This window comes from Bos grunniens, chromosome 8 (assembly GCF_055505025.1).
Source record: "Bos grunniens cultivar Pamir isolate PY7600 chromosome 8, Bosgru_T2T1.0, whole genome shotgun sequence".
Classification (NCBI taxonomy): domain Eukaryota; kingdom Metazoa; phylum Chordata; class Mammalia; order Artiodactyla; family Bovidae; genus Bos; species Bos grunniens.
This window is the reverse complement of record NC_141172.1, coordinates 70258018-70277237: the sequence shown is the minus strand read 5'-3', so window position 1 is coordinate 70277237 and position 19220 is coordinate 70258018. Positions and strand designations below refer to the sequence as shown.

At 44.9% G+C, this 19220-nt stretch overlaps 1 long non-coding RNA gene across 6 annotated transcripts in view; it reads left to right on the top strand.

The window, feature by feature from the left end:
- Window positions 1–17018, top strand: part of LOC147367384 (uncharacterized) — a 78991-nt gene extending 61973 nt beyond the window's left edge. For 2 of the 6 annotated variants that reach the window (XR_015170059.1, XR_015170056.1), the window contains 3 exons: window positions 3275–3382; window positions 5924–6027; window positions 16424–17018. This is a non-coding gene — a long non-coding RNA (uncharacterized LOC147367384). Of the gene's footprint in view, window positions 1–1944; window positions 2035–3274; window positions 3383–5923; window positions 6028–16423 lie in introns of all 6 variants that reach the window. The other 4 variants (XR_015170061.1, XR_015170060.1, XR_015170052.1 and 1 more) reach the window with 3 other exon arrangements.
- Window positions 17019–19220: the final 2202 nt, after the last annotated feature.

Sequence of the window (19220 nt, the reverse complement as noted above, 5' to 3'; positions counted from 1 at the left end):
AGCTAATTCAAATCCTGAAAGATGATGCTGTGAAAGTGCTGCACTCAATATGCCAGCAAATTTGGAAAACTCAGCAGTGGCCACAGGACTGGAAAATGTCAGTTTTCATTCCAATCCCAAAGAAAGGCAATGCCAAAGAATGCTCAAACTACCGCACAATTGCACTCATCTCACATGCTAGTAAAGTAATGCTCAAAATTCTCCAAGCCAGGCTTCAGCATACGTGAACCGTGAACTTCCTGATGTTCAAGCTGGTTTTAGAAAAGGCAGAGGAACCAGAGATCAAATTGCCAGCATCCACTGGATCATGGAAAAAGCAAGAGAGTTCCAGAAAAACATCTATTTCTGCTTTACTGACTATGCCAAAGCCTTTGACTGTGTGGATCACAATGAACTGTGGAAAATTCTGAAAGAGATGGGAATACCAGACCACCTGACCTACCTCTTGAGAAATCTGTATGCGGGTCAGGAAGCAACAGTTAGAACTGGACATGGAACAACAGACCTGTTCCAAATAGGAAAAGGAGTGCGTCAAGGCTGTATATTGTCACCCTGCTTATTTAACTTATATGCAGAGTACATCATGAGAAACACTGGGCTGGAAGAAGCACAAGCTGGAATCAAGATTGCCAGGAGAAATATCAATAACCTCAGATATGCAGATGACACCACCCTTATGGCAGAGAGTGAAAAAGTTGGCTTAAAGCTCAACATTCAGAAAACTAACATCATGGCATCCGGTCCCATCACTTCATGGCAAATAGATGGGTAAACAATGGATACAGTGACAGACTTTATTTTGGGTGGGGAGCTCCAAAATCACTGCAGATAGTGAATGCAGCCTTGAAATTAAAAGACACTTAATCCTTGGAAGAAAAGTTATGACCAATCTAAACAGCATATTACAAAGCAGAGACATTACTTTGCCAACAAAGGTCTGGCTAGTCAAAGCTATAGTTTTTCCAGTGGTCACGTATGGATGTGAGAGTTGGACTATAAAGAAAGCTGAGCACCGAAGAATTGACGCTTTTGAACTGTGGTGTTGGAAAAGACTCTTGAGAGTCCCTTGGACTGCAAGGAGATCCAACCAGTCCGTCCTAAAGAAGATCAGTCCTGGATGTTCATTGGAAGGACTGATGCTAAAGCTGAAACTCCAATACTTTGGCCACCTGATGCGAAGAATTGACTCATTTGAAAAGGCCCTGATGTTGGGAAAGATCGAGGGCAGGAGGAGAAGGGGATGACAGAGGATGAGATGGTTGGATGGCATCACTGACTCAATGAACATGAGTTTGGTGTTCAACTCCGGGAGTTGGTGATGGACAGGAAGGCCTGGCATGCTGCAGCCATGGGGTCTCACAGAGTTGGACAGGACCAAGTGACTGAACTGAACTGAACTGAACTGAGTCAGAGATATCATATAAAGGCTCCTATTGAATCTGAGCTAATTCTGGGAGATAGTTAAGGACAGAGCAGCCTGGTGTACTATAGTTCATGAAGTCACAGGGTGGGACACGAACCCATGGACTGTAGCCCCCCAGGCTCCTCTGTCCATGGGATTCTCCAGGCAAGAATACTAGAATGGGTGGCCATTCCCTTCTCCAAGTGATCTTCCCAACCCAGGGATTGAACCCTGGTCTCCCACATTGCAAGCAGATTCTTTACCATCTGAGCCACCAGGGAAACCCCAACACTCACTCTGGGACACAGTGGAGATCAGAGGAGTTTGGCATGCTACGGTCCATGAGGTCGCAAAGATTTAGCCACTGAAAAACAAACATCATTTTGGAAATCAAGCCAGACACTTTTAAGGTAGCTTCCAGATTTAAACTCTGTGACTTGATTCATACTCAGAAGAAATCATCAGCCAATTAGTACAATGGCTAACTGTTGCTTTTGACACTCTCTCACTTCCCTTTTCTGACTCCTTTTATCCGTCTCCAGGAACTTCCATCCCATCCCCTTGCTGCTGTCATGACACCCACTGGATTCTCAGCGGGGTCGGCTCTCTAGATATCATGTCCCTACTGCAAAGTAAGTCCTCTTCCTCCCCATCAAAATGTTCAGGCTCTGACACACAGCCTCCTATTGACAAGCAGGGAAAATGTAAACTGACATCGTGAACAGCCGAATTTGAGAAACTGAGTCCTATTGGAGGAGCTATAAACTTATTTATAACCAGTCTGTATCATACATTCTGAATCATTTTTCATTTATTAGCTTCTGTGTTCACTCTTAAATGTGCTTTGGTTAATTTGGTCTCCTTTCATCAGAGAGTTAGCATTTGCAGGCAGGAATGCTATGATGTAATCTTCTGAATCCCGCACAAAAACCTTGTATTTCAGTTATAGGGCTATTGGATTAAAATCAAGGCAAGTCCTTTTCATGAACTAGCTTGTCCACTTGTTCACAATGCCTGCCATCCACACCCCAGGCCCTGATATAGCTAGGGAGTATGGCGAAGGGGCTTTCCAGGTGGCTCTGCAGTAAAGAATCCACCTGCCAATGCAGGAGACACAGGTTTGATCCCTGGACTGGGAAGATCCCCTGGAGAGGAAATGGCAACCAACTCCAGTATTCTGGCCTGGGAAATCTCATGGACAGAGGAGCCTGGCGGGTCACAGTCCTGCTGCTGCTGCTGCTGCTGCTAAGTCGCTTTAGTCGTGTCCGACCCTGTGCGACCCCATAGATGGCAGCCCACCAGGCTCTCCTGTCCCTGGGATTCTCCAGGCAAGAACATTGGAGTGGGTCACAGTCCATGGAGTCACAAAAGAGTCAGACACAACTTAGCAACTAAACAACAAGAACAATGAAGGGGAGGAGAATAGGGCCCCTGCTCCCTGAAAAGAAGTGGGATGGAAAATGCCTACTCAGTGCTGGGCACTGTGCTTGACATGCTCCATCCTTGTAACACTCGATGCTTGGACAACCCCATCAGGCAGGGATGGTTCATTTCCTTTTAGTCGGAAAACAAACAAAAAACTGGAGCCCAGAAAAGATTGCCCAGAGAATGAGAGCCAAAGCTCAAACCCAAGTCCCTCTGGCTCCATGTTGTCCTTAAACAAACAAAATATGATTACTAAGCAAATTTGTTTTCAATGAGAAGGACATATTATTTTTTTTTCCTTTCTGGAGCCCAGGGAATGAAAGGATCATTTTTTTCAAACCTGTGACTGGGGCCAAAGAATAGAGCAAAAACTGCTTAGGTTAGTCCTGGGGGGATATTAAGATGGAATTCAGTAATCCACGGACAGAAGCGTTTGTGTCTTACCAGGTGGAATTCCATGAGCTACCGTGAGCCGCTCAGCACCCCAGAGGAACCTAGGATCAATCGGGTTCTGGCCCAGCTTGCGGAGAGCCACGGCTTGCCCGCCATCTAGTGGTGAGTCGGAAGCCTCGCTGTAGGGCTCAAAAAAGAAGGATCTGGGGTCAAAATGCCTTTGTGATCCTTAAAGACCTCAGTCAGAGTTCCCTGTAACAGGTGGGTCCAGAGCGCATCCCAGCGCCCCCAGAGAAATTCATCTGCTGTTCATTTGCCATCAGAAGCGTGTTCCAGAACTCAGTGGCCTCTCTCAACTCACACCTTCACTTTCAGGCTTTCTGGAAAGTACTTTGAATTTGCTTCCCTCCCTTGTATTTCCATTCATGTTAGTCACACAGAGAGGGGGAAAAAAAAACAACACACCTCAGTTAATCTAGTTCTTCAGCTACACACATACCACCACCACCACCACTTATTGGCAGGGCCACTAATCAGAGAGCCTCTCCATGGGAAGTCTTCCTAAACACAAGATCCAGGTGGGGAGAATGCAGCAGCTTGGGGAGGCAAAAGAATGAGGATCACCAAGGAAGAAAAAGTTGGCTTAAAACTCAACATTCAGAAAACTAAGATCATGGCATCTGGTCCCATCACCTCATGGCAAATAGATGGGGAAACAGTGGATATGGTGACAGACTTTATTTTTGAGGGGGCTCCAAAATCACTGAAGATGGTGAATGCAGCCATGAAATTAAAAGACACTTGCTCCTTGGAAGAAAAGCTATGACCAAACTAGGCAGCATATTAAAAAGCAGAGACATTACTTTGCCAACAAAGATCTGTCTAGTCAACGCTGTGGTTATTCCAGTAGTCATATATGGATGTGAGAGTTGGACTATAAAGAAAGGTGAGTGCCGAACAATTGATGCTTTTGAACTCTAGCGTTGGAGAAGACTCTTGAGAGTCCTGTGGACTGCAAGGAGATCCAACCAGTCAATCCTAAAGGAAATCAGTCCTGAATATTCATTGGAAGGACTGATGCTGAAGCTGAAACTCCAATATTTGGCCACCTGATGTGAAGAACTGACTCCTTGAAAAAGACCCTGATGCTGGGAAAGATTGAAGTCAGGAGGAGAAGGGGATGACAGAGGATGAGATGGTTGGATGGCATCACTGACTTGATGGACCTGAGTTTGAGCAAGCTCCGGGAGTTGGTGATGGACAGGGAAGCTTGTGTGCTGCAGTCCATGGGGTCACAGAGAGTGGACATGACTGAGAAACTGAACTGAACTGAGGAAGAAAATGCCGTTCTTGAAAAGGAACCCCCATTAACAGAGCCCTGGGAACAGGGGCATCCTCAGCACGACTGAGTGACTTCCCTTTCACTTTTCACTTTCATGCATCGGAGAAGGAAATGGCAACCCACTCCAGTGTTCTTGCCTGGAGAATCCCAGGGACGGGGGAGCCTGGTGGGCTTCCGTCTATGGGGTCGCACAGAGTCGGACACGACTGAAGCGACTTAGCAGCAGCAGCAGACACTCAGGTCACCAGGCTCCCTTCAGAGCCTCCCTCTGCCCCTCTGCCCCTTCTCCTTGCCTGGTACCCAGTCCCCCTTCCAACAGTGTAGGCGGTTGTGCAGAGCCTGGATGTGGACAGGGAGGGAGACTGGCAGTTTCAATGGTCCAGAGATGCAGGCTTAACCTTGGTGTCAGAGGTGATGGAGAGGCATCCCAGAATATTTTCTCTGACTATCACTGGCGGATGAAGAGTTCTCCAAGCTCATGCTGACTTTTGTACTTGATTCACACTGTTTAGTCATTCCTTATATACGTGAATGAATAATGTTACATGTTCTGTCAATGCACATTGTTCTTTTAAGATTGTTTTTTGATGTGGACTGTTTTAACGTATTTATTGAATTTGTTACAATATTGTTTCTGTTGTTTATGTTCTGGTTTTTTGGCCCAGGAGCATGTGGGATCTTAGCTCCTTGATCAGGGATCAAACTCACATCCCCTGCATTGTAAGGTGAAGTCTTTAACCACTGAACCACCGGTAAAGTCCTGTATATAGTTTTAATTTTAAAATATATGTCCAGGTTAGATCTTGTGGTTGGCACAATAATCCCTCCCTCCAAAAATACCCACATCTTTTATCCCCAAAACCTGTGAATATATTACCTTTCCGAACCAAAGAGACTTTACAGAGGTGATTAAGGTTAAGGACATTGAGATGGTGAGAGTGTCTTGGATTATCCAGGTGGGCCCTATCTAAACACATTACTTCTTTAAAAACAGAGAACCTTTCCAGGCTATGATCAGAGAGAGAGAGAGAGAGATGACACCAGGACAAGGGTCTGGGAGAAATGTGACATTACTGGCTTTGAACATGGAGAAAGGGGTCCATACCCAAACCAAGGAATGTGGGCAGCCTGTAGAAGCTGCCTGGCTTCCCTGGTGGCTCTGACAGTAAAGAAACTGTCTGCAATGCAGGAAACCCAAGTTGAATCCCTGGGTCAGGAATATCCTCTGGAGAAGGAAATGGCAACCCACTGCAGTATTCTTGCCTGGGAAATCCCACAGACAGAGGAGCCTGGCAGGCTACGGTCCATGGGGTCCCAAAGAGACAGATGTGACTTTTCTGTCGAACACTTTCACTTTCTAGATGCTGAGAAAGGCAAGGAAAAGAATTTTCCCTAGAGCCTGCAGACAAGAATGCAGCCTGTGGAGTTTAGCCCAGCGAGGACCATGTCAGACTTCTGCACAACTGTAAGATAATTTGCATGGTTTTAAGCCACTAACTTTGTGGGGACTTGTTAGAGGAGCAATAAAACTCATACAAACTTTTTTAGGTTTTGAGATCTCAAAGTCTCATTCAGCATCAAAGCAAGGACTGCCTTCCTTTGATGTTGCCTGTAAAGTCATTGCTCTGATCAGAACCGTATTTTTTTTGGAGTTTTGTTTCAGGACCTAGGGAAAAGGCGCCATTTCTGTCAATAGACTATTTTATTACTTGGAAACCATAAGATCAACTCTATCACACAAAGTGAGCTTCTGATGAATGCTGTTAGACTCGTCAAGGAGTTCTGAATTAAGGCGCTCTTAATTCAGTTTCTGTGCCCCTCATCATTGACTAGGACACACTCTAGAAATAGAAATATGAATATATACCATACAGAAAGCAGAAATGGATTGTCTCTACCAGGAAGCATTGTCTCCTTAAGAATATTGACTGGGACTTCCCTGGTGGTCCAATGGTTAAGAATCCTCTAGTCAATGCAGGGGACATGGGTTCCATCCCTGGTCTGAGAAGATTCCACATGCCTCGGGGCAGCTAAGCCTGTGAGCCACATATACTGAGCCTGTGCATTCTAGAGCCCCTGATCCACAAGAGAAGCCACCACAATGAGAAGCTGGTGCCCTGCAACTAGAGAAAGCCCATGGCCAGCAACAAAGCCCCAGTGCTGCCAAAAGTAAATAAATATTTTAAAAAAGAAATACTCACTGAATCATGAAGTTGTCCAAACCTCTTTAATACAATCATTCTATTGGAATCTTTTACTTGAAGCTAATTCCCAAGAAGCTAAATAAAATGTACATGAAATTTTTTACAAAAAAATTAGAACAGTAAAAATGACAGAGTCAAACAAAATTATCCCATGCCATTAGGCAAACCATTAAAAATTACAATTACTCTTGCTATGACAAATAGGGAGATAGTCTTATCGTGTGAAATGAAAGAAGCATATGATAGAATGGTGTTCATTCAATGATCCTTTATTGACCACATGCTATATGCCAGGGATTGTACCAAGAACCAAGTCATTAAGGGGAACCAAAGTAGCTACGGGCTTCCCAGGTAGCACACTGGTAAAGAATTGGCCTGCTAATGCAGGAGACGAAAGGAAAGTGGGTTTGATCCCAGGTCAGGAAGAGCCTCTGGAGGAGGAAATGGCTGCCCACTCCAGTATTCTTGCTTGGAGAGAATTCCACAGACAGAAGAATCTGGTGGGCTACAGCCCTTGGGGTCGCAAAGAGTAGGATGCGACTAAGCATGCACGCACATGGCACAAAGTAGATAATACTGCTCTTATGTACTGAGGTGTGCCATGATGACAAAAATGTAAAATGGTCTGTACGTATGGAAGGAGATATACCCAAAATAAAGCAAGGGTGAAGTGAAGTGAAGTGAAAGTCATTCAGTTGTGTCTGACTCTGTGACCCCATGACTATACAGTCCATGGAATTCTCCAGGCCAGATTACTGGAATGGGTAGCCTTTCCCTTCTCCAGGGGATCTTCCCAACCCAGGGATCAAACCCAGGTCTCCTGCATTGCAGGGTGATTCTTTACCAGCTGAGCCACAAGGGAAGCCCAAGAATACTGGGGTGGGTAGCCTATCCCTTCTCCAGAGGATCTTCCCAACCCAGGAATCGAACTGGGGTCTCCTGCATTGCAGGCGGATTCTTTACCTACTGAGCTATGAGGGAAGCAAAGCAATGGCAAGGCATGATAAATATTCTCCTTAACCTCCTTAAATTATCTGTTCAGGTATAATCATTATATTAAGGGATAGAGCAGGAAGAAGCATAAACCTCTGGACCAAAGTCCTGATGCAGGGTAGGAATTGCAGCAGGCTCCTGACTGGGGAAGCAGGGTCAGAATATGTTGTTTAGAAAAATAACAAGCAACAGCCTGGCAGGTCATAGGGTCATGGTCTTCCCCAGCAGGAATCCAGCTGTACACACAAGTCCTTTCCAGTGAGGTTGGTTCCAGGGGGCCACCACTGAGCCTGCCTGACCCCTGTGTATCTGGGAGTTTTAATGCACTGGGCTGTATCCTGAGGGTTGGCAACACCTGTCACTCTCTGTCTCCAGGACACTGACAGGTTAACTGGGCAAGCAGATGCTGTATTCATCACTTGTGGTTTTTATGCTGCTGTCCGTGTCAGATAAGCCACCTCCCCTGGATCTGCCTTGGTTTCCCTGTGTGAACAAGGAAAGTTGTGTGTGTGTGCTAAGTCACTTCAGTTGTGTCCAACTCTGTGCGATGCTATGGACTGTAGCCTGCCAGGCTGTAGCCTCTGTCCATGGGATTCTCCACGCAAGAACACTGGAATGGGTTGCCATGCCCTCCTCCTGGGGATCTTGTCAACCTAGGGATTGGACCTGCATCTCTTATGTCTCTTGCATTGGCACAGGGGTTCTTTACCCCAACACCATCCAAGGAAAGTCAGGGCTTGTTAGTTTCTAAAGTGCCTCCTAAAGGCTGCAGCCATGGGAGCGGTGCTGGGCTCTAGTCTCAGTGAGCTGAGTCCTAAGAAGGCACAGTCCCTGACCACTAGCTTCCTATCTGAAGACACTTTTGTGATGGTATTAATATGAAGAAAATTACAACACCCAAACAACTACAGAGCGCATGACAAAACTGAAGGAGAGACTCAGGAGCAATGAATATTGATTGTCCAACATGTATGCGTAGGGTAGGGTGGGGTTGGGAAAGGCATTTATAGAGATCTCATCTCTTTCTCTATTTACTTTAGAAGTTGCTTTAAAAAGAATTACCGGGACTTCCCTGGTGGGTCCAGTGGTTAAGAATGGAGATCAGCTATAAGTTACCTCAGTGTCCCTCTCAGTTCTGTTCAATTCAGTCACTCAGTCATGTCCGACTATTTGCAACCCCATGAACCACAGCATGCCAGGCCTCCCTGTCCATCACCATCTCCCAGATTTCACCCAAACCCATGTCCATTGAGTTGGTGATGCCATCCAACCATCTCATCCTCTGTCGTCCCCTTCTCCTCCTGCCCTCAATCCTTCCCAGCATCAGGGTCTTTGCAAATGAGTCAGCTCTTCGCATCAGGTGGCCAAAGTATTGGAGTTTCAGCTTCAACATCAGTCCTTCCAATGAACACCCAGGACTGATCTCCTTTAGGATGGATTGGTTGGATCTCCTTGCAGTCCAAGGGACTCTCAAAAGTCTTCTCCAACACCACAGTTCAAAAGCATCAATTCTTCAGCGCTCAGCTATCTTTATAGTCCAACTTTCACATCCATACACGACCAATGGAAAAACCATAACCTTGACTAGATGGACCTTTGTTGGCAAAGTAATGTCTCTGCTTTTTAATATGCTGTCTAGGTTGGTTAGAACTTTTCCTCCAAGGAGCAAGTGTCTTTTAATTTCATGGCTGCAGTCACCATCTGCAGTGATTTTGGAGCCCCCCAAAAATAAAGTCAGCCACTGTTTCCACTGTTTCCCCATCTATTTGCCATGAAGTGATGGGACCGGATGCCATGATCTTAGTTTTCTGAATGTTGAGCTTTAAGCCAACTTTTTCACTCTCCTCTTTCACTTTCATCAAGAGGCTTTTTAGTTCCTCTTCACTTTCTGCCATAAGGGTGGTGTCATCTGCATATCTGAGGTTATTGATATTTCTCCCGGCAGTCTTGATTCCAGCTTGTGCTTCCTCCAGACCAGCGTTTCTCATGATCTACTCTGCATATAAACTAAATAAACAAGGTGACAATACACAGCCTTGACGTACTCTTTTTCCTATTTGGAACCAGTCTCTTGTTCCATGTCCAGTTCTAACTGTTGCTTCCCGACCTGCATACAGGTTTCTCAAGAGGCAGTTTACTTCAAAATATCTCTTCCTTTTCACTCACCCTGCCCTCTTTCCCTCCTATTTCAAAAGGAGTTTTCAAAACCACTGTGAGATTCCCCTTCATATCCATCAAGATGGCTATTTTTTTAAAAAATCACAAGTGTTGATGAAGATTTGGAGACAATGAACCTTTGTGCACTGTTGATGGGAATGTAAAATGGTGCCAACCTTACAAAAACCAGTGTGATGGCTCCTCAAATCAATTAAAAATAGAACTACTGTACAATCCAACAATCCAGCTTCTGAGTATATACCCAAAAGAACTGAAAGCAGAGTTTCAAAGAGATATTTGTACACTGCTATCCATTGCAGTAGCTAAACTGTGGAAGCAACCCAAGTATCTATCCATCACCAGATGAATGCATAAATAAAATGTGGTATGTGCAAACAATGGAATACTGTTCAGCCTTAAAAAGGAAGGAAATTCTGACACACACTACAATATGGATGAAACTTGAGGACATTATGCTAAGTGAAATAAGCTGGTCACAAAAGATAAAATACTGTATGATTCCACTTACCGGAGGTTTAGTGGCCACATTCATAGAGACAGGAAATACAAGAGTGGTTGCCAGAAGCTGGGGAGAAGGGAAATGAGAATTGTTTAATGGATTGAGTTTCAGTTTTGAGCTTTTTCAGAAGGAAAATTCTGGAGATTGATTACACAACAATAGGAAGATATTTAATACTATTGAACTATACACTTAAAATGGTGAAGTTGAAGGACTTCTCTGGTGGTCCAGTGGCTAAGACTCCATGCTCCCAGTGCAGGGGATCAGGGTTTGATCCCTGGTCAAGGAACTAGATCCCACATGCTGCAACTAAAGTATCCTGTATGCTGCAAATAAGACCTGGTGCAGCCAAATAAAGAAACAAGTATTTTTAAAATATAATGTTTTCCATCACTAAGTCATGTCTGACCCCATAGACTGTAAAAATAGAACAAATAAAATGGTCAAGTTGGTAAATTTTATATTGTGTTTATTTTGCCACAATAAAAAAAAAGTCTTTGCTGCCCCCCCTCACATTAACTTTTCTTTGCGCATCTGTGACCCTATCTTGTGTCACCCTTTCTGTTGGGCTGGATCTTCTCTTCACTCCCCTTCAGAACTGCTGCAAACATCTGTAAGACTGGGGGTAAGACTATGGGCATTGTTTAGACCTGTTCAAGATTGTAAATCCAGATCACATATAAGTGAATAGAATGCGTTCTAACTTGGAAATATATCTTTGCGACGACAAAATGGCAAAGGGTATGAAGCTACAGTTTCTAGAATCCTGAAGGTTGGTAAACTGTCAAGGCCTGGCTCTTTCCTTAAACCACACTCTCCCAGACTTCCCCGGTGGCACAGTGGATGAGAATCTGCCTGCCAATGCAGGAGACACGGGTTCAGTCTCTGGTCTGGGAAGATTCCACTTGCCACTGAGCAACTGAGCTCATGTGCCACAGCTACTGAGTCTGAGTGCCTAGAGGCTGTGCTCCTTATCAAGAGAAGCCTGCACAATCAGGAGACACCTGCGCACCCCCAAGTAGAGAAAGCTGATGTACAGCAAAGAAAACCTAGTGCAATCAAAAATAAATTTAAAAAACCATCACAGTCCCCACTCCAGCACCTGTTTCTGCACAGCAGAGGGGCCCAGGCCGGTCCACATCCTTAACAGCAGCTTCCACAGATCCCAGCCAGCCTGCCCCCTCTGCCAAATTTCTTTGCCGCCAGCAGGCTACTCAAGCCTGCAGTCACCAAAGAGCTACACAATTATATTGTCAGCCATGGGACCTAACATTCAGACAAGCCCTGCATTGACTGATGCAACGTTCTGCTGCCACTGTCTTGAAATGCTTAATAACTGTGGAACAAGAAGCCTTGCATTTTTGTTTTGCACTGAGTCTGTGTATTATGTGAGGGCTTCCCAGGCAGCGCTAGTGGTAAAGAATCCCGCCTGCCAAGGGCATGAAACAGAAGAGGTGTGGGTTCGATTCCTGGGTCGGGAAGAAGATCCCCTGCAGGAGAGCACAGCACCCTACTCCAGTATTTTTGCCTGGAGAATCCCATGGACAGAGGAAACTGGCAGACTACAGTCAATAGGGTTGCGAAGAGTCGAACATGACTGAAGTAACTTAGCACGCGCGTACTGTGTATAATACACAGTAGCCAGTCTGGGGTAGTCACACACTCCTGAAAGAGGCTTGAACCACAGCCTGGGGATAAGAACAGAAAGTGGGCTGGGTGCTGTCCCCCTAGGTCCTCAGTTTCTTCCTGTCTACTCCCCGCCCTGGCCAGAGGTGCTAGCTGCTTTTCTCATCTGTTTCTTCTGCACCCCTTCGTGAAACCTCATCTTTTACCTCGTTTAGTAATTAACCAGAGAAGGCAATGGCACCCCACTCCAGTACTTTGCCTGGAAAATCCCATGGACAGAGGAGCCTGGTGGGCTGCAGTCCATGGGGTCGTGAAGAGTCGGACACGACTGAGTGACTTCACTTTCACTTTTCACTTTCGTGCATTGCAGAAGGAAATGGCAATACACTCCAGTGTTCTTGCCTGGAGAATCCTAGGGACGGGGGAGCCTGGTGGGCTGCCATCTCTGGGGTTGCACAGAGTCGGACATGACTGAAGCGACTTAGCAGCAGCAGCAGCAGCAGCAGCAGTAATTAACCACCTTCTACTAGTCAACAGCTCTTTATGTTACATTTTTCCTGTTTCAATAACCTAAGTGCTTTCTGCCTCCTGACTGATATAAGGAGATGAAGAGTAAACTAACAAAATAAGAAAATCTGTAGTATGTCAGATGATGAATGTTCAACAGAGAAAAAAGAAAGCAGAGGATACACGTAGAGGGTGTGAGGCCCAAGGGGGACAGCCTACCACTGCACTGGGTTGGCCAAAAAGTTCATTTTGGTTTTTCTTTAAGATGTGATGGAAAATCCTAATGAATTTTCTTGCCAGCCTAACAAACAGGGGTCAGAAAAGGCATCCCAGGAAAGGATGTTGGGCTGAAAACACACATTTGACTCCTTATGTCCGATTCCAACTGAAATGAAAAGAAAATGTAAAAATAGGGTTCAACCTGCATCACATGAGCGAAAATTCACCATCCAAGTCCAGAAACACTCCCAAATTTCCTGTTAGGCTCACAAGGCAAGTGGAGTCAGCATCTTGCAAAGACAGAGACAGCTCATCTCTGGATCACCCACTGCTTTCTCTCCCTTGTCTGTCCCTTCTCTTCAGGGAACTGGAACGGTGGTAAACAGGGAAGAGACCTCTCTTGCCAAAATCTGTTAATCTTCATCAGTGTTTCTCTTTGCTCAAGAAGAAAGGTCATGTCATTCATTCACTCATTAATCACTTAGAAAACATGTTTTGGGCACCTCCTATGTGCCTCACCCCGTACTAAGTACTCCGGAGGGTATGATGTAGAAGACACGGTCTCTGTCTTCAAAGAAATTACAATCTAACAGGAGAGGATAAGAGGCATAAGATATGTCTATGCAAGTAAGTATTATTCAAAGCTAAGAAGGACAGGGCATTCCATGGTGGTGCAGTGGTTAGGACTCCACACTTCCACTGCAGGGGGCCAGAGTTTGACCCCTGGTCGCAAAGCTAGATCCCACAAGTCATGTGGCAAGCACTCAAAAAATAAATAAATAAAATGAAATTTTAAAAAAACACTCCTTAGGGAGGTGTGGGAAATGAAAGTTAAAAAAAAAAAAACTAAGACGGATAAGAAGAGAATTGGATAGCAGAATATGAATTCCAGAGATGCTGGCAGATGAAACTCAGCTTGACTTGAATAAGATGAACTCTTCAATTCAGTTCTAGTAGACGTTACTGAGAAGCTATGCTAAAAAAGCAGACCATGGATTTCAAACAGGGATGGATTTGGAGATAGGGCAGAAGTCTGTCACAGTAGAAGAGGGGTGAAATATACAGGGTTGGCCCAAAATTTCACATGAGTTTTTCTGTAAGATGGTATGGAAAAACTCAAATGAAAATTTAGGCCAACCCAATATCTCTTTCTGTGGAAGGCAAGGTAGCTACAACATTTTCAGTTCTGCTCGGATAGGAGGAATAGGTATGGGCAGATAGCATGTGTTTTTTTAATTGAATTCATGTTTGCTCCAGGCTAGGAATACACAGAGAGAAGGCAATGGCAACCCACTCCAGTACTCTTGCCTGGAAACTCCCATGGGCGGAGAAGCCTGGTAGGCTGCAGTCCTTGGGGTAGCGAAGAGTCAGACATGACTGAGCGACTTCACTTTTTTTCACTTTTCACTTTCATGCATTGGAGAAGGCAATGGCAACCCACTCCAGTGTTCTCGCCTAGAGAATCCCAGGGATGGGGAAGCCTGGTGGGCTGCTGTCTATGGGGTCGCACAGAGTTGGACATGACTGAAGCGACTTAGCAGCAGCAGCAGGAATACACAGAGGGCTTCCCCGATGGCTCAGCAGGTAAGGAATCCACCTGCAGTGCAGGAGACACACAGGAGGCAGGTTCGATCCCTGGTTGAGGAAGATTCCCTAGAGAAGGAAATGGCAACTCACGCCAGTATTCTTGCCTGGAAAATCCCATAGACAGAGGAGCCTGGCAGGTTACAGTCCATGGGGTCGCAAAGAGTCGAACACGACTGAACACAAAGTGCAGGAATACACAGAGGAATAAGATGGCAGCAAAAACCAACAGTGGTTATACCAAATGATGGTGCTGAGCGGTAAAGGAGAGAGACTTTCTTACCAGGGGAGGTTAGCAACCAAACGACCACACACAATTGCAAGGTGCAAATTGAAGGATGAATAGGAAGGTTTTTTCCAGGCAGTCAAGAAAGAGGGAAGTAGTCCAACCATTGAAATGTGTGTAAAGACACAGAGACATGAAAATAAGAAATAATCTAGGAGAAGGCAAGTAGATAAGCATGTTAGAACACAGGGAATATATGAAGCAGTGTGAGGACAAGAGGTTTAAAAAGCTGGAAGGGATTTAATCATGGCCTTGGGGTGTCATGCTAAGGAGATGGGTATGATGTCAATCTGTCGATAAAAATCCGATCAGCCTACTGATTCCCAGAGTTGATCTGCTAGGAATTTCAACTCTGACCTAGAGGGGAAGAGGAACTAACAAAGGCTGCTGAGAAGGAGAATAATATGGTAGCTGGCGTGAAGGAATTCAATAAATAACCTGCTGCTTCCTGCCTAAGTCTGAATGGTTTGAGAAATGAAACAAAATCTACACAAAAATCAAAATACCATCTTTTTTGCAGATGAATCTGATATTGAAGAATGTAGCTTTGGGACTTCTGGTTGTCCAGTGGCTAAGACTCTGCCCTCCCAATACAGGGGACCTGGGTTAGAACCCTGGGCGGGGAACTGGATCCCACATGCCACAACTAGGAGTTTGCACGCCACAAGGAAAGATCCCACATGCCGCAATGAAGATGGAAGATTCTGCATGCTGCAGCTAAGACCTGGCACAGCCACATAAATAAATAAATTAAAAAAAAAAGAATGTAGCTTATATCTAATCAGGACAGCTTGATTCATGTGCCAGTCACAATGGCCAGGGGATGAAATTACTCTGCTTAACAAGGCCACGGTCCTGACCCAACTGGACAGAATGAGAGATAGGCTGGCATGTTCAGTCGTGTCTGATCCTTTGTGATCCTAGGGACTCTAGCCCACAAGATTCTTCTGTCCACGAGATTTTCGAGGCAAGAATACTAGAATGTGTTGCCATGCCCTCCTCCAGGGGATCTTCCCAACCTAGGGATCGAACCCATATTTCTTATATCTCCTGCCTTGGCAGGCGGGTTCTTTACCACTAGCACCACCTGGAAAGCCCCGAGAGATAGGCATTCTCCTTCGGAAATTCGAGGTACTGTTACCAAGAAAGAGAAGGATGGATTGTAGGCAGCAAAAGCAATCACATTTGCTCTATACTTTGTGTGTTTGTTTAAAGGTCCATATGCTGTGATGAGAAAAGGTTGAAAGAAACCCTGAATTTTTATGCCACTTTGACCAGATCCCTTTCTCTTTCTGAATCTCAAGTGCTTTCTCTCCATAACAAAGCACTATAAAAGAAGACTTCTCCTGGCCCATTCCCTGCCTGAGGAATGCTGGGCTCATAAATGAGGTCATGTCTATAAAGCTCTATGATCTTCTTGAAGACAAATGCTGTATAAATATATAGGGTTATTAGACAAGTTGCTCAAAAACAAGTCTGTGCATGAGTGCATGGAAGGCAAATAAGACCAGGGGAGGGCAATAGTGAAACAGAGAAGGACACTACAGTACTTGCCCCAGTGTCCTCTGCCTGCCTTTTGTTTGTGGAAAGCTTTACTCAAAGAGTAAGTTTAATCAGAGAAAGGATAAAATGCAGAAACAAAGGAAAGCAGTCAAAGGAGACCAAATAGTAATAGTATACTCATTAAGCATAAGCAAGGACCTTTAGTTCCTTTTCAAGGGCCATAGATAATATTCTGAGTCATATCCTATGACCTGTCTTATAGATACTGAAATCCTACCAGGTGGAAGAAGTTAACTTCATAATGACCAGACTGTAGCCATGATGTAAGCTGCCATAATTCCAAGAACTGGCCTCAAGGAAATGGAAACAAAGCAACCCTGGAACTGAAGATTCAGTTCAGTTCAGTTCAGCTGCTCAGTCGTGTTCGACTCTTTGTGACCCCATGAACCGCAGCACGCCAGGCCTCCCTGTCCATCGCCAACTCGGAGTCCACCCAAACCCATGTCCATTGAGTCGATGATGCCATTCAACCATCTCATCTTCTGTCGTCCCCTTCTCCTCCTGCCCTCAATCTTTCCCAGCATCAGGGTCTTTTCCAGTGAGTCAGCTGAAGATTAGCTGTACCTAAAACAATCAAGATGACGCTTGTCAGACCACCACATGACCAATTTCAAGATGACTGTCAGAGCTGACTGTGCTGTTTCTGCATGTAGCCCCCTCTCTCTGTCTATAAAATTTCTTATCCCCTGTTTGTTGGTGTGTGTGTGTCAGGGAGGGGTGTCTGGCCTTTGGACAGATGTCTGACCTCCCCCGCAGTTGCCAGCATCTGAAATAAAGCAAACTTTTCCTTCCACCAACCTGGCATGTTCACTGGCTTTTGAGCACTGAGCAGCCAGACTCCAGCTTTTGGTAACAATAGAACTCATTGTTTTCAAGGGCCATTTGATTCTTTTGTTTCTATGATATCCAGTGCCTCACAGTTAACTTCCTCCTCACAGCCACAGACTACCAAGAGGGCCAGTTTGCCAATTTAGGCTCCCTGGCACTTGTATTAGTCGCTTCAGTTATATCCAACTTCTTGTGACTGTATGGCCTGTAGGCTGCCAGGCTGCTCTGTCCATGGGGTTCTCCAGGCAAGAATACTGGAGTGGGTTTCCATGCCCTCCTCCAGGGGATCTCTCCCACCCAGGGGCCGAAGCTGTGTCTCCTGCATTGCAGGCAGATTCTTTACTGCTGAGCCACTGGGGAAACCCAGGCTCCCTGGAATGATGAGTTAAAACATTTGGAGAGCAAAGCCAATAAAATGCCAAGCTATGGCCATGTTGTAGTTTTTTTCCAGAAAGATAACTAAAAGGAAATCCTATTTGGGTTCTAAATACTGATGGTTTTTGATCTCCAGCCTGCAATGGCTTAGAGCAGGATTTGGGTTCCCAGCCAGAGATTGTGGCTGGGTCGCAGCGGTGAAAGCACTAGATCCTAGCCACTAGACCAGTGGTCAGTGACAAGAGCTGGAACCTTTGGTTTTACAGAAAAGGATTTCCACAAAGACAGAAAGTAGTGAAGCAAGTACACACTGGCGGACTCAGAGGGGGAGTCCCTGAGTCGAAGCTTTGTGGTGGTTTGAATTACTTTTATGGGGTGTTTCCTCTAGGTTTCCTTTGGCCAGTCATCATGATTGTCTGGTTCACAGTCCAAATTTGGTATATCTCAGGGTCCTCCTATGTGTGCTCATCCATCTCTTAGCCAAGTTGAATTTTACTGAAAAGGCATCTGAGCAGAACATTCCTTGACATGACTCCCCTTTGGCCTCCAAGGAGCCTTTCTGCACATGTGTGGTTGGGGAGGTCTCCTGACTTCTGGAACAAGAAATATGTTGTCTGAGCAGGGCCCAGTCACGTTCCTTAATTGCCCTGCTATTCTTGGAGTTTCAGTCAACAGAGAATGAATCTCCAATTGCTTTACCCTGGGGGGCCAATCTGCCTCCTGCCTCTGCTTTCACTGGCCCTAATCCATTCAGCAAGATTCCTACAAGCACAGTTTAAAAAAAAAAAAAAACCTCTGGAGTGCAATTTGTTTTAATTTAATTTAATTTTTTTTTTTGGCCAGCATGTGGAATCTTAGTTCCTAGATCAGGAATTGAACTCTGCTCCCTGCATTAGGGACCCAGAGTCTTAACCACAGGGCTGCCAGGGAAGTCCCTGGAGTTCAATTTAAAAAGGAAAAAGTTCTTCTATCTTACCTTAGATGTCATAAGAAATCTAAAGGTGGAGGGAAAAGGGGAAAAAAAATCTCATTTGGTTAAGCTATCTTACTTTTTAAAAATATCACTGGGTTTGAATTGCCAATATCTTGTTAGAAACAAGGATATTGATGTGCATGTAATCAACACCTCTTCCTTTAGGTGGAGGAGGGAGAAAAGGGAAAGAGGAGGGGAAGACTTTGTTTCTGGTCTTCTCTTCTGCCTCTTAGAAACCATGGCTCTCAGATCTTAGAGGTCAACCTAGCCGTCTCTCCACTCACTTTGTTTAGCTACATATGGATGGTGAAGACCAAGGAAGTAAACTAAATTTTTCTAAGTTTGTGTGTTCATTTAGTAGGATAGCAGGGACTGGGATCCAGGTTTCTATGTCCCAGTTTAGTACTCTTCATATTCAATCATCCTGTCTCCTTTCCAGTTTTAGGAACTTGAATATGACACATTGCCTCTGAGATCTTAGCTGTCTGATCTATAGAATGTACATGAAACCTAAACTGACCAAAGATGGTTAAGGAATATGATTTCTTGTGGTCCCTTCTAGTTTTTAATCAACCAGTCAACAAATATTTTTAAAGACCTAATGGCAAGTAATGAAGTATCTAGCCAGAAGTAATGTAAACAAAAAAGACTTTATTGTCCTCTCATAACAAGGAGTCAGAGATACATCCAGTGGCTGGTATTAGTTTAGTGATTTAGTGATGCTGTGATGGACCTAGGCAAACCTCTCTTTCTAGTTCCTCATGTGTAGTTTTGACTTCTTAGCTGCACAAATGTTGCCTCATGGTTGCAAGATGGCTTCTGT